Source organism: Saimiri boliviensis, chromosome 21 (genome assembly GCF_048565385.1).
Source record: "Saimiri boliviensis isolate mSaiBol1 chromosome 21, mSaiBol1.pri, whole genome shotgun sequence".
Classification (NCBI taxonomy): domain Eukaryota; kingdom Metazoa; phylum Chordata; class Mammalia; order Primates; family Cebidae; genus Saimiri; species Saimiri boliviensis.
This window is the reverse complement of record NC_133469.1, coordinates 16,339,789-16,367,127: the sequence shown is the minus strand read 5'-3', so window position 1 is coordinate 16,367,127 and position 27,339 is coordinate 16,339,789. Positions and strand designations below refer to the sequence as shown.

General features: G+C 41.0%; 1 long non-coding RNA gene across 2 annotated transcripts in view; it reads right to left on the bottom strand.

Annotated features, from left to right (window-relative positions):
- The window catches only part of LOC141582623 (uncharacterized), a 188,887-nt gene that overhangs the window by 49,204 nt on the left and 112,344 nt on the right, over positions 1-27,339 (bottom strand). For both annotated transcript variants that reach the window (XR_012515504.1, XR_012515505.1), the window contains exon 4: positions 5,162-5,357. This is a non-coding gene — a long non-coding RNA (uncharacterized LOC141582623). The remainder of the gene's footprint in view (positions 1-5,161; positions 5,358-27,339) is intronic.

Genomic DNA, 27,339 nt, shown 5'->3' with positions numbered 1-27,339 from the left:
TGAGGCTCATGGGAGTTTTGCACGGTGTGTAGATGAAACCGGAGGAGATTATGCAAAGTGAAATAAGCCAGACACAGAAAGGTAAATAATGCATGATCTCACTTTTATGTGAAATCTTTAAAAAAAAAAAAGTCATACTCATAAAGCATGGAGTTGAATGGTGGTTAACAGGGGCTGGGTGAGGGAGGCTGAAAAGGGATGGTATTGGTCAAAGGGTACAAATCTTCAGTTATGACAGGAATAAGTTCTAGAGACTTAATGTACAACATGGAATCTATAGATCATAACATTGTTTTCATATTTGAAATTTGCTAAAAGAGTAGATCTTAAGTGTTTCCACTGTCAAAGAAACAAATAGTAACCATGTGAAGTGATGGATATGCTAATTTGCTTGATTGGGGTAATCATTTCACAATATACATGTATGTCAAAACATCACTATGTCCTCTGTAAATATATGCAGTTTTTATTTGTCAATTATACCTTACTAAAGCTGGAGGGAAATAAAACAAACATAAAGGCATATGCAGTTTTTTAAACAAAGTAAGATGCATCCTCTCGTTTAGGTGACAGACGTTGAGAGTTTCCCATCAAGCCTTTGGGCAAACTCACGCACTGGAAATGTCAGCGCAACATCTCAAGAGAAGGTTATGGGTCAAATGATGAAGTAGGTTCTTTTCCGACCAAGTCATGGCAGATGAGCCTGATTTTCTTTTATTAGAAATCTTTCTTGGGACCATGAAATGGAAACCAAGCCTGAAGGTGAGGAGGGCCCAGGGTCCTTCCTCCGTGAGCTTGAGGATGCTGTGAGCACTTCCCAAACTCAGTGCTTGTGTCTAGTCCTTCTGAGGAATATAGTCTCCCAGGGGTGAGGAAAACCATGCTAGAGTGTGCCCTTCCTCCACCAAACCAACCAAAGAGAAAAAGGCAAACACCCTGAAGTAACGACCATCTGCCTCAAGACACAGTGAACTCCCTCCCATTCATTCTTGCCCCTCCTGGCTCCCTTCCTCCACAGCGGGCTTTCTCCTGTTGCTAACTAGATAGAAGCTATTTACGCACAAATGTGCTTCGACACTACTGTTGTCCCAGAAAAATCTTTCTCCCCCATGATCACAAATCAAACTACTATTTTATCTTCTAATAAACTCTTTCCTATGGCCATGTGATACGTACCCTCTTTTTCTTATCACTGAACGCAACTAGGCTCTAAAAGCCCTTTGGCGCAGAGCAGGCACTACAAATCCCGATGTACACATGCAAGAGTCAAGAGGCATGCCTGGGGCCCCAAAGCTACTCAGTGGATGAGCTGAGCCATATTGAGACACAGCTGTGGCCAGAAAGCTAGACACTAGCTCAAAGACAAGCAGAAAGCAGAGAGATGTTCAGAGATTCAAAGAAAGAAAAAGGCACGGAGATTCCGAGGGACACAGAGACAGACACAGGAGACAAAGATTCAGCATACAGACTAGAAGAGCCTTTATTTAGAGTAAAGAACTTGGAGGCAGGTCTGAGCATCAAAACCCAGTGATAGCATGCTGTTGGGTCATTTCCACCTCTCAGTTTCCCCCTGTGCAGCTGCTGGGATGAGATCAGGGATGATGAATCAGTTTCGTTTTGCCTGCCAACTCCAATCAGTCAGTAGCCACTTAAGCACTGTATTGACAGGCTCTGAGGCTACACCTGGGTCTATAGAGAAAGGCTATAGTGATGGATTAGCAATGTCTGCCACTGATGTGGGCGAGGAGAATTACAACACACACGCCAGGTGTTCTCTGTCACTGAAGTAGATTGCCTCTCAATTCAAATTTCAGCTCTAACATTCAATGATTCCACAGGACCATGACAAAAATGCAAGATCTTTTCACTAGACCGAATTTTTCTCTAAAATTGTGGCTATTACCTGTCATCATTGGGTATGAGGAAAAATACATGATACAAGGAATATTTAAAGAGGGAACATTTGTGGTTTTTCTTCTTTTCTACCAGAGCTTCTAGAAATAAGAACATTTTAGAGAGCTGGAGGCTGTGTTTTGCCTCCCTTGGAGAGATGGAAGAAGGAAGACAGCTGGAAAAATTTAGGACAGTTGTAAATTATTTAGGACCCTTTGCTTTACTTGTATTTTCCAAAAGAACACAGGCACCAAGCTTTCAGCTGCATGCACCCTGCTCACTCAATAAGAAATATGGAAGCTGAGGCTGTGAAAATGAAATAATCACAGTGTGCGCTCGGAAACATCTGAAAGCTGGAGTTTCATGATTTGTGTTTTACAGTACAGGTAATCTGTCCTCCAGGAGCTGAAATCTGTGAAGGAAGAGGGACGGTTGGCGAGGAGCTCAGACTCATGCATGGTGTTGAGAGGATGGTGGTCTTTGGAAGCAGAATTTTCTAGCCTGGAGTCTGGGACAAGATTGCCTTTGGGGCACGCACTCTCCTACAGTTTATAACAGAGGCAACTCTCTAATTACCACGCTCTGGGTTGAAACCTTTGGATTCCAAAGATTTCAGAAATCTGCTCCTTTCTTTCTCTTTCTGTTCTGGATGAGGGCCTCATCATCTTTCACCTGGACTCCTCCTAAGGTCTCTTATCTCCATTCTTTATCTCTTCCCTGACTTTCTGTCCTGTCAGCATCACTGCAGTCAGAGTGATCTTTTCCAAATGTACACCTGAGTGTTGTTCCTACTTAAAACTTCTCGATGACGCCTTCTACCTTCAGATAAAATCCGAGGTACTGAAACATCCTGAGGGATCTGACCCCTACCTATGACTTTAGGTAACAGGTAGGTTATACCCTAATATGCTGCTAACAGTGGCCCAGTTGAGCTTCCTACACCCTGTGCTCTTTCTTGCCTGCATTCCTCTGCTCCTATTGCTTCACCTGAAATGGCTGATCCATGGCTGTTTGCCTGACTAACTCTTTAGCTCTTCAATTTCCTGCCTTTTGCATACTTCTGCGGTGCCATATATATTTTATTTTCCTATAATCAATGATTTATACCTCTACTCTTCCATGTAGGAGCTGCTTGGGGATGGGAGCCACATCCTAGTCACCTCTAATTTCTGCCATATGATTATGTGTCAGGAATCCTCCAAATCTTTGTTGAATAAAATGAGTGGATAAACAAATGAATACAATGGAAGTGCCTACCTCATACAAGCTTCTTACTCTTTAGCAAATTTACCCAGAGGAATTTCTAGTGTATCTTTAAAGGATTAAAACAAAGTCAACTTGAAATTAAAATGGGTTCTACTGAGAGCCTACCTATTCCTTTTCTAACTAATCTTCCCATTTTGAGTTATTAGAAGATTTAAAATGTTAGCACTCATTGATAATGATTATTTTAGTGGGAGAGAGAGGAGAAAATCTGGAATAAGAATCATAGATTGATTCGCCAAAAGATGATAATTTTTAAATGCCTATCACATTTATTATTATTTACATTGCCTGCATTATTATTTATTATTTACATTGCCTGCATTATTATTTATTATTTACATTATTATTTATGATTATTTACATTGCCTGCATGTCCAAATTTATTTTAAGTTATGGGATCTCAGTCTTTTGTTATTCCTTGAATACTGTTTAACTATGTGTGTGTTACAGATGAGAGAGGCTCCCTTGTGTCTCTTTGTGCAAAGGAAATATTGATATTTAATTTCGTAAAAGAAATTATATGATTGTAAAAAGACAATAAATGGATTTATCTGTGTTGCAACTGCTGCTGGAAAAAAACTGTTTCTGCATGATTCTCTACATTTTCCTGTTCCAGAAGGAATTCCCGTGTAGTCTGACTAGGCTTTCTCTTCTTTACTGGGTCTCCATCACTCATTAGCTTCCAGCTGGGTGATGCATTAGACAGGCTTTTCTAATTACCTCTGTGTTGTATGCATCCTTACCTGCAGGTGGCCAATGAATACTTGCCCCAGCCAGCCTGGTGATCTCCACTGACCAGTGACCTAAACCTCCAATCTGTTCTGTCTCTTACCGTTAGGGAATAAAGAACAAAGACCCACACCATACATTGGAAAAAAAAAATCACCAAATATAGGCTGCTTCAAGAATCACCATTCTAGAAGTGAAGAGGTAGGGATTCATTTTTGAACTTTCTCTTCTCAAAGCCTCTTGGCACAAGATTTGTCAATCAGGTCATCCCAGGCAACCAGCAGCTCCACCCTGTAGAACCACGAGCTGATGGCCACCGACTGCCACTCTCCTGAACACAGCAGCAGCTCCTAGAAATTTTCAACAACTACAATAACTGTATAACATATCATCCAAATTAGGGCGCTTTCGGAAGTTGAAGTGGGCACTATCACGATTACAGCAAAAAAACAAGTAGAAATCAGGGCTGTCCCAGTCAATAACCTTATCAATAACTGATCTAAGCAGTTTGGTATTACTCCTGTTAACCCCTGTTCAAGTCCAGTTGGTAGGCTCCATGGTCAAGTCCCCCAAAATATGACCCAGTGCTTGCTATGACTCCCACTATTAGCTTCTATAGCATCTCAGATCCTCTAATCAGAGAGGTCTCCTTCATCACAAATTCAGTGTTTTGTGTTCTCCCCTAGACTAAATATTAGAGGACGGCAGAGAGTGGGTCTTTCTTACATCCCTAGAGCTTAGCACAGTTCCTGGAATACAATAGGCCTTGAATAAATACTTGTTTTGTTCTTGAATAGAGAGTACCTACCATGTAACATGGCTCACTCGTGGCTCAATAAAGACCTCTAGATCATGGTGATAAACATGATGACAATGTACCCACTTATTCATTCATTTTTCCAATCATTTAAATAAATATTTATTGAGTACCTATTATGTAACAGACACTGTTATCTTCGTGTGTGTATAAACTTAGGGGTATTTGGTGTCTGTAATCCTGTTTTACATTCTCTTTTAAAGTAAATCAGCTGATATCCTGTGTATCTTCTGCATTTTAATTACTAAGTTTTCATTTTCCCTGTGCTGTTTTTGCTGCCCAAAACGCTATGCCTATTTTCTACTTATAAAGGTTATATATATTTTTTAACTGGGTCAGTGGATTTTGATCCTAATACACCACAATGGGATAATATGATAGATTAAACCTAGACAGTCACAATTAATTCCTAAACAGACTTAATTTAATTTCCCTTCTCCAATAAACCCAATTTACCTCAGTGGAGGTGTGACACGTTTGATTAGACACAGTGATGCTGAGAGCAGCCAGCCTTACAGAGAAAGGGTTGTGTGTGCAGAGCGATAAGAGATCAAAGCTGAGCAGGTTCCTTGGCTGCGTGCTTAGCTGTAATTCTGCAGAAACTCCAGTTCAGTTGTCCCATGGTTGCTCTTTAACTGGAGAGATAATTACGCTGGGAGGGGGTGGGGAAGGAGGGCCAGGGTCAATCTCTACTTAGCATTGGAATTACAGAGCGAGAAGAGACTAGTTCAAGGAAATAATCTTTCTAATTCTTGAATGCTAAACTCCAAGTCAGAGTGGTCAGAATTCAGTTCCCATGGAGTCCTGCTGCAGAGAAAAGGACAGTGCTTCAAAGAGCCATTTTTCTCAAGAGCATTGAGACAGTTTGCATTGTTAGTGCAACTGCAATTTGTAATCGTACTATGTAAATTATTTTTTTAATTGAACAAGTGTTGATTAGGTACCTATATAATACATGGGGCACAGAGGTTTTGGCCACAGTTTTGACTTACTCTGGATGTTGACAGAAGAAAAATTAATAAGACACACCAGTTATTTGACTCGTTCTCAAAAATTTAGGAGGTCGAGGATCACAGCTGGGTTTCCTGTCTCTAGTCATTATTGATTAATTTCTTCCAAAAGCCTTCAGATATTTGCACACTCATTCTCTGTGAGGGTATTTTAATCAACCTACCTCTCATTACTTTAGTATTCATCCCACAACACGATCAAGACAGCTGACTCTGTATTTTAATTTTTGGCTTCTGCCCTGACAAGCTACTGAACCTCTCTGAGCCTCAGTTACCTGCTCCGGACGAATGAGGATAAAGACCAGCCAAAAGCAGATCAAATGACACAGGTAACAAAAAGTACTGCTTCATTTGTGCCTAACAGAACACGATGTCTTTCTTTTCCAGGTACCGCTGCAATGGTGACTGCCCGGTCCTCACATACGGCCCATGGAAATATTTCAGACAATTTCCAAATTAAGCAAGAAGCATCACAATCAGGGGTCTGAAAAATGATAGCAGGAAAAAGAACGACAAAAAAAAAAAAAAAAAAAAAAACACCTCTTAATTGTGACTCTGTTGAACAGAACTGAATTTTAATTAAGCAACGTGATGGGAGACACCATGCATTTCCGAGCAATTACAGAGCACCACGGGGGGTGCTGTCAAATCTGAGCCTGAAGACCGAGCGGCTTTAGAAGTTTCCCAATTCCCACTGAAACACGGAGCCCAGGATGCCTCCTTGCCAACAGGGAGTGTTACTTGTCAATGAAAATAAGAGAGAACCCTGGCGGCAAGACCAAGAGGGAAAAGTTGGATTCTTTTGTCTGAATCGAATGATCCAGACCTTTTTCCATCTGGTGCTGAGAAAAAACTCCTGATCCCCAACTACGGGTTTTAATGTTTCATCTGCAGTCAGCTCTACCCATGTCAGCAGGAAGACCAGCAGCAAAAGCAGAGCAGGGCACATGCCAGGAAAGATGCCAGAGCTGGAAAGCGAAGGCTGTCTGTGGCCTGGTCAGTTTGCCAGCCTACTCTAAAAGTAACCCCTTCTGCACTGTGTTTCTTGCTACATACACATCTAACTGCCTGTTTGCTTGAAAATTCCAAAGGCTGGCCGGGTGTGGTGGCTCACACCTGTAATCCTAGCACTTTGGAAGGCTGAGGAGGTGGATCACCTGAGGTCAGGAGTTCGAATCCAGCCTGGCCGACATGGTGAAACAACGTCTCTACTAAAAATATAGAGAATTAGTTGGGTGTGGTGGCGGGTGCCTGTAATCCCAGCTACTCGGGAGGCTGAGGCAGGAGAATCACTTGAACCCGGGAGGTGGCCATTGTGCTCCACCCAGGGCAACAAGAGCGAAACTCCATTTCAAAATATGTAAATTAATAAATAAAATAAAATTCCAAAGATCAATCTTAAAACAATCCAGGCATGAAGCAGAAATGGAGGTTGCAATATTCTCCCTTCTGAGAAGAAATCTGTGTGCAGTTAATCCATAACCCAACCCCTGCCAAGATGTTATCAACCAAGCCTCTCAATGGTCCATTACTCTACAGAACCATCAGGCTGGGCATGACGGCTCACACCTGTAATCCCAGCATTTTGGGAGGTGGAGGGGAGGGGTGAATCACTTGAGGTCAGGAGTTTGAGACCAGCCTGGCCAATATGACAAAACCCCGTCTCTATTAAAAATACAAAAAAATTAGGCATGGTGATGGACATGTCCCATGGGAGATGAGGATGTCAACATATGAATTTTAAGGGTACACAAATGAGCCCCTAACAGAGTGGGTATTGTTGCTGGCATTCAGCTTACGCAAGCCTAAGAGGAAGATCAGTTATACCACTCGTGTGCACACACATGCCATTCCACAGCCATCAGAAAGTCATTAAATTAGATTAATATAGAAACTGTATATAGATTAAGTCATCTAAATTAGATTAATGTAGAAACTGTATATAGATTAAGTTATCTACATCAGATTAATATAGAAACTGTGGGCCAGGCATGGAGGCTCACACCTATAATCCCAGCACTTTGGCAGGCTGAGTCGGGTGGATCACTTGAGGTCAGGAGTTTGAGACCAGCCTGGACAATGTGGTGAAACCCCGTCTCTACTAAATACACAAAAATTAGCTAAAGGTGGTGGCATATGCCTGTAATCCCAGCTGCTCAGGAGGCTGAGGTGAGAGAATTGCTTGAGCCCAGGAGGCGGAGTTTGCAGTGAGCTGAGACTGGATCACTGCACTCCAGCCTGGGCAATAGAGCAAGACTCTGTCTCCGAAAACAGACAACAAATTTAGGCTGGGCACTGTGGCTTGTGCCAATAATCCCAGCACTTTAGAAGGCCGAGGTGGGCAGATCACTTGAGGTCAGGAGTTTGAGATCACCCTGGCCAATATGGTAAAACCCTGTCTCTACTAAAAATACAAAAAAACTAGCCAGGCCTGGTGGCACAGCTCTGTAATCCCAATTACTTGGGAAGCTGAGGCAGGAGAATTGTTTGAATCCAGGAGGCAGAGGTTACAGTGAGCTGAGATTTCGTCACGGCACTCTAGCCTGGGTGACAGGTGAGATAACGTGTCAAAAAAAAAAAAAAAAAAAAAAACCAAGAAAAAAAAAAAAAGAAACTGGAAGTTACATATGGTGGTGAGTGATACAGGCAGGAAGATGTACCGGTGTTCTGGACGACTAACCAGAACACTTGAGATTGAGCCCAGCAGTAACACTAATAACCATGTGAACTTTGACCTGTTGATTAGCCTATATGGAATATATAGTGGGATGGTGGGGGAGAGCCACAAAAGACAAAAAGTCCCATTCAAAGTAGCAGAAAGGGGATCTTGTTGACCCATGTCACAGAAAAGAAAAACGGGTAAATTGAGCTTCATATGTGCCTGGCTCCAAGTTCTTGGGTGGTGTCATTAGAAATGTTTCATCTGTTACCTCTGCTTTTCTTGGTGTCGACTTCATTCTCAGATGGGTTCTCTTCAACTGATTGCCCCTAGAAACCCCAGGCTTAAATATTCCTGAGCTCAATCCAGCCAAGAAGAGAACACCTTCCTTCTCATAGCCCCGGAAGTCGGGAGATTACCTCTAATGCATAGTTTGGATTACTTAACACCTGGAGCTGGGGGTTATCAGCTTACCTTGAACTTCATGGAGAACCGCTCGGCTTTTTCTTTGGTTCTCTTTGTTCTGTCTACAATTCTTCCCAAGATGATTTCATCGAGTCCCACAGCTTTAAATATCATCTGCATCTTGAAGACTCTCAATATATACCTGTAGCTATGACCTGTCCCCTGAACTCCAAACTTGTGTAAGGAACCGTCTCCTACACAAATTTGTGCTTACATGTCTATTATTCATCTCAAATTTAAAATTTTCAAATAGAATATTTGCTTTGCAGCCCCTAGCCCACTGTTCTCTGAGTCTTCCCCATTTCATTATATGGCACCACCATCCAGCCAATTGTACAAGGCAAAATCTGAGAGATCATCTTGATGTTTTTCTACCTGTACATGCCAAGTCCAATTCACCAGCAAGTTCTTCCAGCTCCTCCTTCCAAACACATCTTCCATCTCACTTTGCAGTATTCTCCCCACTGAGCTCCTGGCTACCTCTTTTCCTTCCTGTAGTTTCTTCTCCACACAGTAGCTTGAGTAATCTTTAAAAGATACAAACCTCCCTCCTACTCAAAACCCTCCAGTGGTATGCACGCATTCATTCAGTATAAGATCCAACTTCCAGCTGGGCATAGTGCCTCAGGCCTATAATCCCAGCAATTTGGGAAGCTGATGTGAGTGGATCACTTGAGGCCAGGTGTTCAAGACCAGCCCAGTCAACACAGTAAAACCTAGTCTCTACTAAAAATACTGAAAATTAGCCAGGTGTGGTAGTGCACGCCTGTGATCCTAGCTACTTGGGAGGCTGAGGCATGAGAATCACTTGAACCTGGGAGGCAGAGGTTGCAGTGAGCTGAGACTGAGATCAAACCACGGCACTCCAGTCTGGGTGATAGAGGTAGACTCTGGAAAGAAAGAAAGAAAGTAAGAAAGAAAGAAAGAAAGAAAGAAAGAAAGAAAGAAAGAAAGAAAGAAAGAAAGAAAGAAAGAAAGAAAGAGAAAGAAGGAAGGAAGGAAGGAAGGGAAAGAGAGAGAAAGAAAGAAAGAAAAGAAAAAAGGAAAGAAAGAAAAAGAAAGAAAGAAGGAAAGAAAGAAAAAGAAAGAATGGTATCAGACACAGAGAGAGAGACAGAGAGAGAGAGATAAAATCTAAATTCCTTTCTGAGACCCACAAGGTCCTACATGATACAGATCCCACTTTTATCTCTGCTGTCATCTTATTCCACTCACCCTTCCTCATTTTTGCTCAGCCACACTGATTATCTTGCAATGTCTTGAAAATGCCAAGCTCGCTGCCACCACAGGGACTTCACACGTGCTTTGCTCGCTACTTGGAATGCTCATCCCCAGAGCTATTATATGGCTTGCTTCCTTACTTTTTTCCAAATCAGTGAATTTCCTCAATGAAAACTCCCCAGCACATATTCCTTTTCTGCAGTCTTCCCCAGTCAAATTCTACGATTTGCCTACTTTAATATTCTTGATTAAATTGATCTCTTCCATAAGTTACCTATTTGTTTATTTCCTGTCTTCCCCACCATCATGTAGACTCCACAGGGGCAGGGATCTTGTCTGTCTGGATGATACAGTGTCCCTAACACTAATGATAGTACCAAGCATATCGTAGGGCCTCCACAAACATTTGTAGAAGGAAAGACTGAGGATGGGTAGTCATCTTTTGAAAAAAAATTATGGTGATTAATTGGAAGAAGGAGAAATGAAGATTGGGCAGATAGTGGCCATACTATATTCCTACATAAAATATCTAATAATCAGGTCAACCCATTTCCTGAGAATTCCCAGTAACTAAGAGGTACCACGTATCATAACACACATAAAAGTTCAGGCTTTTCCTCACAGTCCAAAATACGAGGTTTGTTCAGTAACTTAAGTTCAGGAAAAACTATTGGGGTTGATTGAGGCTAAGGCTTGGGGCTATACAGACTCTTGGCTAAGAAGTTCAAAAGTGAGCTAGGAGTTTGTGAAGGAGGAAATGGGAGGTACCAGGAGCGAAGCTGCCTGTACCACCCTCCATCATGCGTTCCATGTTAGCATCGGAGCATTTTGATTGAACATTTTGAATTTTCCTTTTTTTTACACAAGCAGAATGATAGGATGGGTACTTAAGACAGTAAAGAGTCTATCATTCTGAATGGGGCTGATTTGATTTCATATACAAAAGTTGAACTACTTAGAATACATGAACTAGATCATCCTCCTCCTATAAATACAGCAGAGCAGCCTAACCTATTTTCAGATGATGTGACACTCTTTTTTTCCTCCTGAAGCTTGCCTTGAGTCTGACTTTAGGAGCAGGTGATCAACAGCGTGGCCTCATTTGCAATGATGAAAGGCTGACTTTGTTTTTTGCCTGTTTTCCTTACATTCTTTCAATCAATTGGCTTCAAATTTTAGAGATATTTTTATTGATTTCCGAGACCTCTCTATCCACTCTTCTATCAATATTGAGTTCAAAGTTACCGGAGGTACCATTTGCCTTATTGATGTAATTCCTCCTACTTTGACTAGAGTAGCTTTAATCAATTTTCTTAATAATACAACTGGACTCTTTCCACACCCTTCCCCTCCCTTGATTCCTAACTACATTTCAACTTTAACTTTCCCCTTAAAATCATTCACTCTGTCTCAGAACATTCTGAAAACCTGTACACTCAAGAATGAACTGTCTCTTGATTATCTCTGAGCTGGGAGTATTCTACTTTCAAAGAATATTTTTTTTAACTGCATGGTGTATTTAAGAAGGTACAAGCTTACGGAGTCTTTATTTCCAGTGTTTACATGTTCTTTTCATTGCATTGGTCCTAAAGCCCAATCTCACTTTATTTATCTTTCTACTATGAGCAATCATTATTTTTACATATTACAGATTCTTTTCTTTATTATACACTTTTTGAATGTAGACATTGTGTTTTAGCCATCTTTGAATCTTCCACAGGACTTAGCAAAGAGCCTGGTACATAGAATGCACATGAGGATTGTTTGGAGAATGCATGAGTTTGTGGAATGAAGGATTCCACGGAGGCACATGTGTTATTCTCCTACAGATTTTCCAGAATTATTCAAGCGAACAAACTCCTTGGACTAGGCTTCTAAAGAGACTGGGCTTTCTTCATCTGTCTATCCCCAGGGATGAACCAACATAGCTCATGACCAGAATACTAAGGGTTTGTTAAACGAGAGCACAATAACAATACTTTTCTGTCCAAGTGCAGGTTTGTTACATAGGTAAACTTGTATCATGGGGGTTTGTTGTACAGATTATTTCATCACCCAGCTATTAAACCTAGTACCCATCAGTTATTTCTCCTGATCCTCTCCCTCTTCCCACCCTTCGTCCCAGTATGTGATGTTCCTTGCTGTGTGGGATGTTAAGACTCTGCTGGGAGGGTTAGACTATTGCAGATTGCATGGCATCCCTCTTCCTAACCAAGTTAAGTCCAACTCCAAATCCATAGAACCTTTAAAGGTTACTTTATTTCAAACAGAGGGTCTTTGCAGATGTAATTACATCAAGGATTTTGTAATGAAATCATCCTGGATTACCCAAGTGGATCCTAAATCCAATGACAGTGTTCTTAAAAGAGATAACAGAAAAGACACAGAGAAGAGAAGCAGGTGCTCTGAACATAGAGGCAGAGATCAGAGTGATGTGCCCACTAGCAAAGGAATGCTGGCAGCCAACAGAAGAGAGAAGGATGGGTCCCCCAGCTGGAACCTCCAAAAGAAGCCCAGCACTTCTAGCCTCTCAAACTGTAAGTGAACATGTTTCTGTTGTTGTAAGTTAACAGTGTGTGGTAATTGTCTTCAGCAACCTCAGGAAACTGATATAGGCATGTATAGTGACGTTTTTCATTACACCAAATACTCTCACCTTTTAATACTGTCATTTTTACTGATGAGGAAAGGGAACTGTATTAGTCTCATAGCTATTCAGCAACAGTCCTGAGTGTCAAAACAAGTTCAGCAGGTCTTCGCTGATTATTTCCTTTGCTCCTAGCCCAGGTGAGGCTCCAGAGCTACAGACTCAAATTAAGAACAAACCTAGGTGCCCACAAACCAACGACTGGATAAAGAAAATGTGGTAATATATATACCATGGAATACTACTCAGCCAGAAAAAGGAACAAAATAATGTCTTTTGTGGCAACGTGGATGGAGCTAGAGGCCATTATTCTAAGTGAAGAAACATAGAAATGGAAAACTAAATATTGTATGTCCTCACCGATAAGTGGGAGCTGAGCTACAAGGATGCAAAAAGGCGTAAGAATGATATCGTGAGCCGGGCGTGGTGGCTCCCGCCTGTAATCCCAGCACTTTGGGAGGCTGAGGTGGGTGGATCATGAGGTCAAGAGATCGAGACCATCCTGGTCAACATGGTGAAACTCCGTCTTTACTAAAACTACAGAAAATTAGCTGGGCGTGGTGGCGCATGTCCGTAATCCCAACTACTCAGGAGGCTGAGGCAGGAGAATTGCCTGAACCCAGGAGGCGGAAGTTGCGGTGAGCCGAGATTGCGCCATTGCACCCCAGCCTCGGTAACAAGAGTGAAACTCTGTCTCAAAAAAAAAAAAAAAAGAAAAAAAAAATTACTGAAACAAAAAGACAAATTTGTTTTGAAGCCATGCAATCTATCTTTGATGAGTTTTCAAGGAACGTACTGTCTTAGGCCAAAGTGTCAATGATTTCATCCCCACTTCACTTTCCAACTCAGATACCCCATATGTCAGCAAACCATCTAGCTTGCCTGCTGAGGATCCTAGATGCATAGAAGGAAAGAAAGAAGGAGAAAGCCAAACTGCAAGAAAGGGGTAATAAGGAAGTCGCATGGCATCAATGTTGGATGTTGGCTTACCTGCCATGCAGATGGATGAGGTATCAAAGTCCTCCGCTAGAAGATAAGATAAAGATAAAGAGCACAGTTTTGCAGAAAGGAGCTAGTTTATTTTATATATTTGTTATTATTACTATTTTGAGACAGGGTCTCACTCTGTTGCCCAGGCTGGAGTACAGTAGCATGATGTTAGCTCACTGCAACCTCCACCTACCAGCTTTAAGCGATTCTCCTGACTCAGCCTCCTGAGTAGCTGGGATCACAGGCATGTACCACCACGCTTGGCTAGTTTTCGTATTTTTAGCAGTGAAGGAGTTTCACCATGTTGGCCAGGCTGATCTCAAAATCCTGGCCTCAAGTGATCTGCTCTCATCAGCCTCCCAAAGTGCTGGGACTACAGGTGAGCCCCCGTGACTGGCCAGAAAGGAGCTGTCTTCTTATTGAATAGTCCTCGCTTGTAGAGAAGGCAGACTCAGTTGAGATCTGCCTCTCTCTGACTTTCACCATTGAACTCATTTTGCCCTCTGGAGTGATAGAGATTTTTTTTTTTAAGCTTCTGGCTTCCCAAGGGAGTGCTTCAGGTATTTTAAAACACAATTATGTCCTACCTATGTGTTCTCTCTTTTGAGTTAAATCTATCATGAGTGCACTGCTTTATAGATTATAAAACACTTTCAACTTCTATTAATAGGCTTAACCCTTTCCACAGTCAAATGAGATGAGAATATTTTCTCACTTTGTAGGAGAGGAAAGTTTCATGGAGGTTAAGTGGTTTTCTAAGACAGAGTCTAAATTCAAAGCCAAGAATTTGGAATGTATTATCTACCACATCTGAAGGAGGCACGTGAAAAATTAGGGGCAGAGACACTTTGTATCAGAAGCTGGTAGTTTCTAAGAATGCATTATCTCCTTCTTCTACAACACTAAACCCTCCAAATTTTAGGTAGGCACATGGCCACCTAAAATAAAAACATTTTCTGGCCTTCCTGGCAACCAATCATAGTGCATGACTAAATTCTAGCAAAGAGACGTAAGAAAGTAGTGTCTGATTTCTAGACTAAGTCCATTCATAAAAAAACCATGCCCTTCTCTTCTCTCTGTCCTTCATACTCCTGGTTGGAATGTTGATAGGTTGGCAGGACCTGAGCAGCCAGCAGGGAGGCCATTATTCTAAATGAAGTCACTCAGGAATGGAAAGTCAAATATTGTATATTCTCACTTATAAGTGGGAGCTAAACTGTGAGGATGCAAAGGCCTAAGAATGATGTCATGGATTTGGGAAACTAGGGGGGAAAGGATGACAGTGGGGTGAGAAGTAAAAGATGGCCTCTTGGGTACAGTGTACACTGTGAGAGTAATATGTGTACACTGTGTGAGTAATAGGTAAACACTGTTTTGAAATGGATTAATTAGCTAGGCAGGAATGAGTCCCCAGTGATCATACAACTGCCTTGTCCTCCTTGGAATAAATATGTTTACATGAGGGAGAAATCAACCTGTATCTACTTCCTTTAATTTAATATTATGTCTCAAGGTATCTTTTTCAGCCAAATATGATTTTAACCGGTATTGTTTCTAAATTTACAAGGAGACCGAACAGTTCCAAATCTTTAGTTTGAAAGGTGCAAGTGGTTTGTCAATGTCTTGTAAATTGCCAAAAACTGCTTTGACTGCTAAAAAACTGTCAAAATGAGGAGACGTTAAAATCAGAGCTCTACTATGCTATGCAGTAGTTACGAAGAGTTGAGATTGTGTTTTTAAAGAATTGCTTACATTGATGCTGCAGCATTTTATTTCTTTAAGTTTTTCAAACGTTGAACCATTGCTTATTATAGAGGTTGGTTAGATAATTAAGCTTTGTGTAGTCAGTTTATTTAGTAACAGCTTTATTGAGTTATAAATCACATACCATTCAGTTCACCAATTTAAAATGCACAATTTAATGGTTTTCAGGATAGCCACTGAGTCATGAAACTATCACTACAATCAATTTAACATTGTTGCTTTGAGGGAAGTTGTGCTTATTTATTTATTTATTTATTTTTTGTCTTTTTGTTTTTTTCCTTTTTGTGGAGAACGAGGTCTCGCGATATTGCCCAGGCAGGTCTCGAACTCCTGGGCTCAAACTATCCTCCCGCCTCTGCCTCCCTAAGAGCTGGGATTACAGGCGTGAGCCACAGCGCCCGGCCAATTTTATAACATTGTTTTAACCCCAAAAAGAAACCCATATCACTCCCCACTCTTCCATCCCCCTAAGCCCAAAGCAATCATTAATTTACTTTCTATCTCCATGGACTTGCATATTCTGGACATTTAATATAAATGGAATCATGCAGTGTGAACTTTTGTGACTTACTTCTTTCACTTAACAGAATAATTTCAAGGTTCATGTATGTTATAGCTTTTATCACTACTTCCTTTTATGACCTAAAAATATTTCATTGTATAAAGACACCACATTTTATTTATCCAGCCATCAGCTGATGGACATGTGGGTAGGTTCCAATTTAAGGGCATGATAAATAACTTTCTGTTATGAAGATTCATATATTATTTCATCTTTGAAGATATACATTAATATTACAAAGTTCTTGTTCACAGTAAACCACAGTTTAGCACTAAGCAACAAGTACTGGTTTAATGTCATTTCTTGATAATTTTTTAGGAGACAAAATATGTTCTCGTTAGGAAACTGGAGTTGCAGTCATAGTGCCATGAGAAAAAAAGCAACATGTATGTAGGGTCAAAGAATAAAAACAGCAACAAACATGCTAATAACAATAATAACAGCAGCAGTCCATTGCTGAGATTCTTCTCTGTGTTTATCACTTTCTATTCGTTCAGTTGATGTACCTTAATTTATTCAATAATTCTCCCATTGCTGGCAGATTTTGTTTGTTTCCATTATTACATGAAGATAAACATTTCAACAACCATATTCACGCAAGGTTTTTCTTTCTTTCAGAATTACTTTCTCTGGATAAATTCCCACTATTGGTTAAAAAAAAAAAAAAAAAAAAAAAAAAAAAAAAGGGCCTGGCTCGGTGGCTCACGCCTGTAATCCCAGCACTTTGGGAGGCTGAGGCGGGTGGATCATGAGGTCAAGAGATCAAGACCATCCTGGTCAACATGGTGAAACCCCGTCTCTACTAAAAATACAAAAAATTAGCTGGGCGTGGTGGCGCGTGCCTGTAGTCCCAGCTACTCAGGAGGCTGAGGCAGGAGAATCGCCTGAACCCAGGAGGCGGAGGTTGCGGTGAGCCAAGATGGCGCCATTGCACTCCAGCCTGGGTAACAAGAGTGAAACTCCGTCTCAGAAAAAAAAAAAAAAAAAAAAAAAAGGTAAACCCTCTTAAGGACCCTAATGCTAAACTGCCATATTGATTTCTTTTTTGTTTTTTGTTGTTGTTGTTGTTGTTTGTTTGTTTTGGTTTTGGTTTGGTTTTGTTTTGTTTTCAGACATAGTTTCACTCTGTTGCCCAGGCTGGAATGTGGTGGCACCATCTCGCCTCACTGCAACCTCCACCTCCCAGGTTCAAGCAATTCTCCTGTCTCAGCTTCCAGAGTAGGTGGGACTACAAGGCACATGTCACCACACTAGGCTAATATTTGCATTTTTAATAGAGATGGTTTCATCATATTGGTCACGCTGATCTTGAACTCCTCACCTCAGGTGATCCGCCCACCTCAGCCTCCCAAAGAAGTGTGAGTCACTGTGCCAAGCCTGCCATATTGATTTCTAAACGCATTTAGAAATGTTAATTTCAACACACTTCACCAGCAGTGGGTGCTAACTTTTAAAATGTTTAAAAACACTGTCAGTGAAAAACACAAACTCTTCAATACTATCCTAATTTGCATATCTTTGATTACCAGTGAGAGTAAACCTTTTTTTAATTTTTCTTTTTTGTTTTCTTTTTCTTTGCCGATTAAATATCTCAGGAGAGAGTAAACCTTTTTTATTGTTTTCTTGAAGACTAAAGCTGGATTACCTTATAGAGTCTTTTTAAAAAATTGAATTTAAATGAACAAAAACTTAAACTCAATAGCCTCATGTACAACTGACCAAAGGGATGATAACATGTTTGATTTAAAGATGATTACCTGGAATAAAAGCAAGCCTCAGTGGAATGTCTCAGAAATGGCTGCAAAGCTCAATTCCATTGACCGGTTCATCTTCATTAATGATTTGGGAGGAAAGAGTAAACAGTACTGAAATTAACTTCACAGATGGCTCTAAACTGAGAGGATTGTAAAAAGCAATGAATAATGAGAATTACATAGGGACCAGAAAGGTGAGAACTAGCAATTTATAAAAACCAATCTATCCTGGAAAACAAGGTTGCTGGGGTAGGGAAACAGAGGCTTACATTCAGAGAGGTACCACACTTCCACACCCACCAGACACACATTCAGCATCTGCTAGGACTTCTAACACCTGACTCACAACATGCTATCTCATAGACCTGACCACTCGCAAATGCTGTTACCTTTGCCTTCGCAGTTTGCTCCCTATTTACGTATTCAAATGACTCCTTCTGGGGTTCAGTTCTGATAGGATTTACCTCCGCTTGGTACCTTCCTTTACTCCAAGCCAAACCCTCCCTGAACCCCTTTCTCCCCTGACTTTCTCTGCACTTCAGTAGCAGCCTCTGCCTAAGCTATTTTAGCATTTCTAAAACCACATTTTGCAGTCCTAGAAAGACAGCTACTCTGTTATGGTAGTCTTGGAATCCCCTCCCATAAAAATATATATGGAGCAAATAAGAGCGCAAAACCAAAATTCCACAGACAATATCTCCAGCCAAACCAGGTGACAAGATATCCACACAAACACCAAAATAAGACCCGGAGATGATAAACCACTGCTATTCCTACTGCATGCATCAGCACCTGTGTATAAGGTAGAAGGAAGCAACGGAGTAGCTGACAGGCTGAGACCAGAACTACTCCCAAAATAGCATTACATATTCATTAATAAGTACAGTATATCAACCTGACAATAGTTATTGCTGTGTGTATTAGTCCTTTTTTTTATGCTGCTGTTAAAGACATAACCTGAGACTAGGGGAAGAAAAGGAAGTTTAATTTGACTTACAGTTCCATGTGGCTGGGGAGGTCTCATAATCACGGCAGAGCATGAAAGGCACTTCTTACATTGTGGCAGCAAGAGAGAATAAAGAAGAAGTAAAAGTGGAAATCCCTGATAAACCCATCAGATCTTGTGAGACTTATCCACTATCACAAGAATATCATGAGAAAGGCTGGCTATCCATATACAGAAGATTCAAACTGGACCCCTTCCTTATACCAGATACAAAAGCCAACTCAAGATGGATTAGAGACTTAAATGTAAAACCTAAGACTACAAAAACCCCAGAAGACAACCTAGGCAATACCATTTAGGACATAGGAATGGGCAAAGATTTCATGATGAAGTCACGAACACAATTGTAACAAAACCAAAAATTGACAAATGGGATCTAATTAAACTGAAGAGCTTCTACACAGCAAAGGAAGCTATCAAGAGAGTGAACAGACAACCTACAGAATGGGAGAAAATATTTGCAAACTACGCATCCAACAAAGATCTAATATCCAGCATCTATAAGGAACTTAAATTTACAAAAAAGGCAAATGACCCCATTATGGGCAAAGGACATGAACAGACACTTTTCAAAAGAAGATATGCATGCAGCCAACAATCGTATAAAGAAAAGCTCAACATGACTGATCATTAGAGAAATGCAAATCAAAACCCCAATGAGATACTATCTCACACCAATCAGAATGGCTATTACTAAAAAGTCAAAAAAATAACAGATACTGGTGAGGTTATAGAGAAAAAGGAATGATTATACACTGTTGGTAGGAGTGCAAATTAGTCAACCATTGTGGAAGACAGTGTGGTGATTCCACAAAGACCTGAAAACAGAAATAGCGTTTGACACAGCAATCCCATTACTGAGTATATGCCCAAAGGAATATAAATTATTCTATTTTAAAGACATACGTGGTCGGGCGCGGTGGCTCACGCCTATAATCCCAGCACTTTGGGAGGCCGAGACGGCTGGAACACGAGGTCAAGAGATCGAGACCATCCTGGTCAACATGGTGAAACCCCATCTCTACTAAAAATACAAAAGTTACTGGGCATGGTGGCGCACGCCTGTAGTCCCAGCTACTCAGGAGGCTGAGGCAGGAGAATTGCTTGAACCCAGGAGACGGAGGTTGCGGTGAGCCGAGATGGTGCCATTGCACTCCAGCCTGGGTAACAAGAGTGAAACTCCGTCTCAAGAAAAAAAAAAAAAGACATACATACGCTTATGTTCATTGCAGCACTATTCATAATAGCAAAGACATGGAATCAGCCTAAGTAGCCATCAATAACAGACTGGAGAGAGAAAATGTGGTACATACATACCATGAAATACTATGCAGCCATAAAAAAAAAACAAGATTATGTCCTTTGTAGTGACATAGATGGAGCTGGAGGCCATTATCCTTATCAAACTAACACAGGAATAGGAAACCAAATACTACATGTTCTCATTTATAAGTGGGAGGTAAATGATAAAAATACATGGACACCTAGATGGGAATGATACACACTGGGGCTTTCCAGAGGGTGGAGGTGGGGGGAGGAGGAAGAAGATCAGGAAAAATAACTAATGGGTACTAGGCTTAATTCCTGGGTAATGAAATAATCTGTACAACAAACCTCGATGACACAATTTACCTATGTATATATAATAACAAACCTGCACATGTACCCCTGAACTTAAAAGTATAAAATGGCTGGGCATGGTGGTTTACGCCTGTAATCCCAGCACTTTGGAAGGCCGAGGTGGGCGGATCACCTGAGGTCAGGAGTTCGAGACCAGCCTGACCAACATGGAGAAACCCCATCTCTACTAAAAATACAAAATTAGCCGGGCATGGTGGCCCATGCCTGTAATCCCAGCTACTCAGGAGGCTGAGGCAGGAGAATTGTTTGAACCCAGGAGGCGGAGGTTGTGGTGAGCTGAGATGGTACCATTGCACTCCAGCCTGGGCAACAAGAGCAAAACTCTGTCTTTAAAAAAAAAAATTAAATAAATAAAAATAAATAAAAGTATAAAAAAGATAAATAAAACAAAATGTTGTTTTACGTTTCAAACTATTTCCCAGGGCACATCTTATATCTAGGTATAGTCAACCCGGGCCAAGCAATATAGAGACATATTCTAACAAAATTCCTTTGCTTATATAAAAAATAAAAATGTATTGGAGCAGCCAAGTGAAAAGAGTAAGTCACATATAAGGGAAAGAATATCAGATGACCATCATATTTTTTGATAGCAGTACATTATGTCAGAAGACCATGAATAACATATTTAATATACCAAAAGAAAGAAAATATGAGCCAAAGATTTTATATATAGCCAAGCTAACTTTCAGGTATAAAAGCTGATAAACGGGCCAGGAACAGGGGCTCACATTAGTGATCCCAGCATTTTAGGAGGCCAAGGTGAGAGGACTGCTTGAGGCCAGGAGTTGGAAACCAGCCTGAGCAAAAAATGACACTTCGTCTCTACAAAATAAAATTAAAAAATATTAGCCTGGCACAGTAGCATATTTCTGTAGCTCTAGCTACTCAGGAAGCTGAGGTAGGAGGGCCACCTGAGCCTAGGAGTTCAAGGTTGCAGTGAGCTTTGATCGTGTACCACAGCTTCAGTGACAGACTTAGGACCTGTCCAAAAAAAAAAAAAAGGCAGCTAACAAATGGTTGTTATAAGAAAGGACTAAGAGACTATCGTTCTCATTGTTCTCATGAGCCCTTCTTGGATATCCACCACTTAAGCGTGAGTGTCAGTTAGCCAAAATCACTGTCGCAAAAGCAATACAAGGACTACGTGTGAACATGAAACACAGACACGGAGAGTAGAATACATAAGGATTCCTAGGAGAAACAACTGATTCTATGTCTGGAGCAGGAAATGGACAGGGAGTCTAACATTTTGCCATACCAGATTCCTAGGAAACTGTCAAAGATTACCAAGAGTGATGCTGAAAAAAATCAGAAGCCAACTTGAAGAAATTCCCACAGGCCGAAAATGGAACACTTTGAACATGAATGAAAAATAACTTCAGTGGATCAAAATACATCAAATATATTTTCACTCATGAGTGCATCATAAGGCTTAACATTTTAAAATTAATTGGTCATGATTGGAAGATATTAAAGAATTGAATTTACTATTAAAATACCTGCCTTCTTGGTAACCAAATAGTGGAGGTGATAAGTTGATTTTTCTGGAATCAGTGATTTTATATTGAATCAAAAAGGAGCAATAGAATTAAAATGTTACCATTTTATAACTCCTGATTAATTAACACTGACAGGGAACACCAATGTCACAGAAAGAGACAGCCAGACTTTACATGCCTCCTTTGGAAGAGTCTTGACAAAAAATATTGACGCTGAATCTGACCACACCTTGAGATTCAGCTGCCAATGTACAGGAGATAAAGAGGACCGGGAAACATTTTTAAATATAACGTGGATATCATCACTCATGAGAAGCTATAAAGGACAAAAGAGATCATTGCAAGGGGAAAAAGAGAGAGAGAAAGGAAGGAAGGAAGGAAGCATACATTCGATTTAAAGAGCCTTAAAATACACGTCAACCAATCAGAATGTGTGGACCTTATTCAAACAAATTGTTAAAAAGTGACATTTACGGAAAATGGAAATTTGAATACTACCTTAATATTTGATGACATTGAAGAATTAGGGTTAACTTTTTATGGTATGGTAATGATCATATTTTTAAGGAGTACTTTTATAAACATCTCTACTACATGATTTCAGGAAGCAATTATATGATGTCTCAGATTTGCTTCCAAGTCACATGGACGAAATACATGCCCACACAAATGAATATAAGAATATAGGCAAAACTGAGAAAATATGAACAAAATTGATAGAGTTGTATCAATGTCAATATTCTAGTTGTGATATTGTACAGTATATAGTTTTGCAAGAAGATAGCATTGCGGAAAACTGCATGAAAGATACACAGTTCTCTGTACCATTTCTTACAAGTTCATGTGAATTTATAATAATCTCAATAAAAATTCCAATTAAAAGACAATAATATGGGGGATATTGATGGGAATAGAGACAAAGATGATGGCAATGAATTGATGATTGCTGGATGCTGGGTCCAAGGGAATTCATAATACTATTTTATTCATACTTGAGTATATGCGGCCGGGCGCGGTGGCTCATGCCTGTAATCCCAGCACTTTGGGAGGCCGAGGCGGGTGGATCACAAGGTCAAGAGATCGAGACCATCCTGGTCAACATGGTGAAACCCCGTCTCTACTAAAAATACAAAAATTAGCTGGGCGTGGTGGCACCTGCCTGTAATCCCAGCTCGGGAGGCTGAGGCAGGAGAATTGCTTGAACCCAGGAGGCGGAGGTTGTGGTGAGCCGAGATCGCGCCATTGCACTCCAGCCTGGGTAACAAGAGCGAAACTCTGTCTCAAAAAAAAAAAAAAAAAAAAAAAAAGAGTATATGCATAATTTTCTATAATCAAGCTTTTAGTGTACTTCTTTGTATAGCTCTCCATTTGTAAACTTTTTGAGGACAGGTTTTGTGTCTTATATATCCCTGTAGCCCCAATTACTTATGCAAGAATTGGTTGAAAATATGTCAGTTGGAAAAACTCATGGGGAGATGGTTAGAAAAATGGAGCTGTGAATGAGTGCATAGATGCTAATGGGAAAGTTCATATAAATGCTGAAGGATTTCATCCCAGATGTGATGCAAAACCCCAGTGGAAATCAATTGTTGCTTAGCTAAGGACTTTATGTAATAGGAGTATGGCAGACTCCCTAAATGCTTACTTACTAACATCTGATTAAAATTCCAAATTCCATTGAAATTAGGTTTGTCACAAGACTTGTTTTGGCCAACTAAATATGACCAAAAGTCATTTGTGTTACTTCCAGGGGAATCTTTTAGAAACAAGTCATCATGTGCTTTTTTTTTTTTTTCAGCACCCAGGACATAGAAGGAATGTTCTCTCTCTTTGTTTTTTGTCGTTGTTGTTGTTGTTTGTTTCTTTGTTTGAGACAGAATCTTGCTTTGCTGCTCAAGCTGGAGCACAGTAGCTTGATCATGGCTCACTGCAGCCTTCACCTCCCAAGCTCAAGTGATCCTCTTGCCTCAGCACCCCTGACCCCCATCCCCTGAGTAGTTGGAACTACAGGTATGCACCACCACACCCAGCTATCTTTTTTTTTTTTTTTTTTTAAAGGTTAATAAAGATGAGGTCTTACTATACTGTCCAGGCTGGTCTCAAACTTCTGAGCTCAAGTGTTCCTCCCTCTCAACCTCCCAAAATGCTAGGAATACAGGTGTGAGCAACCGTGCCCGGCCCCGTCTCTTTGTCTCAGACATGAAGACCATCATTATTCCATAAAGTAGCTGCTCCATTCCAGAGTATGGCCTGGAGTAACATGGAACAGAGAAATATAGCCAGGTAGTGAGACGTGTGCAGTGTGTGTGTGCAAGAAATGAACCTTGGTTGCTGAATGCCCTGGGGATTTTAAAGTTCATTGTTTTGTTACCTTATACGGTCGCATAATCTGGCTGATGAGGGAGTCACTGAGGTTTTGCTTCGTTTTATTATAGCAGGAGTGAGACCAGCAAAACCTGGGTCAGAAAAGAGCTGATGAGAGCATAAAGGAATCCAGAGGCAGTGGAGAGGGATGGAGCTGAGAGATGCTGAAGAGGTAGAAGCCACGGGACCGAGAAAGTGACTAGATCAGGGAGAAAATGATTCATGGAGGCTTCAGGGGAGGCTAGGATGAATGGTGTTGCTCTTTCTGAGAAAGAGAACCCTGGAAGAGGAGAGGGCTGTACTGAGAAGAAGATGACACTTTTGGTCCTAACTTAAAAGGGATCATGTAAGACTAAACATACACTTTGTTTGTACCGCTCAGATGCACAGTAAGCAAGCCAGAATCTCAAAACAGACTGTGGGGATCCGAATAGTGAAGATGTGAGCACAGACCCATCCCAAGGTCATGTACGTGGTCCTGGTTTTCAAGCTAGGCTGGGCCTGCAAAATCTCAAACAGATGGGCAAATTTCTGTCTCTCAACCTCAGCCAGAAAGCCTCTCCAGGAACCTAGCAGTGTCTAACAAGGCCAGCAGTCAGCAGGTTTTCTTCCTAGTAAGCAGGCATCCTTCACCCCTGGGGTAGATCAACCACAGAGGCTTAATCAATATCATTCCTACCAAGGCTTTCAAGAACTGCTTCAGAGGCAGGGGCTCCTGGCTTCCTGAAGTCTTTCTGAGCTTCATCCTCGAACGGCCTCTTTCCAGAAGTCCCTTTTCTTGTCAAAAGTAAAACAAGCCATGAAAGACCTAAATAATCTGTCTTTATTTGCTTGTCTAAGACAGAATCTTGTTTTGTCGCTGTATGACAGTAGTCATCTCTTACCAGGAGTAGTAGTAATAAAACGACAGTAATAAAAATTACAATTTATTTACCACTTTGTTATATGCCAGATATTGTGCAAAGGGCTTCAAATACGTTACCTCATTCATTCAGTTAGCCCTCACATAAACAGTAGGAAACTATAAAAAATAATGTGGGCTGGGCATGGTGGCTCATATCTGTAATCCTAGCACTTTGAGAGCCCAAGGCAGGTGGATCACCTGAGGACAGGAGTTTGAAACAAGCCTGGCCAACATGGTGAAACCCTATCTCTACTAAAAATACAAAAACAGCTGGGTGTGGTAGCAGTCACCTGTAATAACCCCAGCTACTTGGGAGGCTGAAGCAGGAAAATTGCTTGAACCCAGGGGGTGGAGGTTTCAGTGAGCTGAGATCATATCCCTGCATGCCTGAGCAACAAGAGAGAAACTCCATCTCAAATAAATAGATAAATAAAATAATATTGTGATAGAAAACTTAGGCATTACTTACTGAGAAAGACAAAATCTGGTGAATACAGGGTTTTCAATTTGCTGAGCAGGGTGACGGCTGTAGAAGGTAAGCTTGGGGGAATCAGAGCCAAATTATTCTAGATCATCAGGAGACAGGGAATGAGAGAAAGTAGTGGAAAGGGAAAGAGGAAGAAGGTCTGGGAGCTGGAAGGCACTGCCTAGATGTTGGAGCCATGAGTGGGGGACAAAAGAGAAAGAAGAAGATGCATGCACGCGCGCGTGCACACACACACACACACACACACACACACACACACACACAATTAATAGGTATCTGGAAATATCAAACAATTTGGTGTCTGTTCCAGAATGTACCATGTAAAGCCCTTCTAAATTCCCTATACAAAATCTTGAGCAAAATTTTCATTGCTCAGTAATGCTTTGAAAGAGGATTCTGTGGGGAGGGGGTGGATTACAGAGGTATTGAGTCCCACTTCAAGGTTAGGGCAAGCCAAAAACAGGATGCTCACGAGGTCTTTACAATAATAATGACAGCAATGTTTTTATTGAACAGGAAAATTATGCAAAGCTCTAAATGATCAACAAAGTTCTAAAAGATCGACAAATGGTAGCACATCCATACTACAGAATACTACTCAGCTCTAAAAACAATTAACAAGCTGTTGATTCAGCAGCAACACAGATACACCTTAAATGTATTTTGTCAATTGAAAGAGATCCCGAACCAAAATACTTCACAGCATATGATCCTATTTATATGATATGATAGGAAACAGAAAACAGATTAATGGTTGCCAAGGGTTGGGAGAAGGGGAGGAGGTAACTACACACAGGCCACAAAAAGGATTTTTCAAGGTTGTAGAATTATTCTGTGTGGTCCTGAAGTGGTGGTTACATGACTTTATGTATTTGTCAAAATTCTTATTCTACCGTACACAATTTTTTTTTTTTTTTTCTGAGACGGAGTTTCGCTCTTGTTACCCAGGCTGGAGTGCAATGGCGCGATCTCGGCTCACCGCAACCTCCACCTCCTGGGTTCAGGCAATTCTCCTGCCTCAGCCTCCTGAGTAGCTGGGATTACAGGCACGTGCCACCATGCCCAGCTAATTTTTTGTATTTTTAGTAGAGATGGGGTTTCACCATATTGACCAGGATGGTCTCGATCTCTTGACCTCGTGATCCACCCGCCTCGGCCTCCCAAAGTGCTGGGATTACAGGCTTGAGCCACCGCGCCCGGCCCACAATTTTTTTTAAAGCAACTAGGAAGTCCAGGAAAACCAGGATGGAACCCAGACTATGAAAAATAAATCTAGACCAGGGGCATTGGTTCACACCTGTAATCCTAGCACTTTGGGAGGCTGAGGCTGGCAGATAACCTGAAGTCAGGAGTTCAAGACCAGCCTGTCCAACATGGCAAAATCCCATCTACTGAAAATCCAAAAATCAGCTGGGCGTGGGGGCGGCCCCCCCCAGCTAGTACTAGGGAGGTTGAGGCATGAGAATCGCTTGAATCCAGGAGGCAGAGGTTGCATGAGCCGAGATCATGCCACTGCACTCCAGCCTGGAAAAGGAAGTGAGATTCTGTCTCAAAAAAAAAAAAAAGAAAGAAAGAAAGAAAGAAAAAAGAAAAATAAATCTAACTGTGTTACAAATATATGAATATATCATATAGCCTCACCAATGGGAGCACAAGAA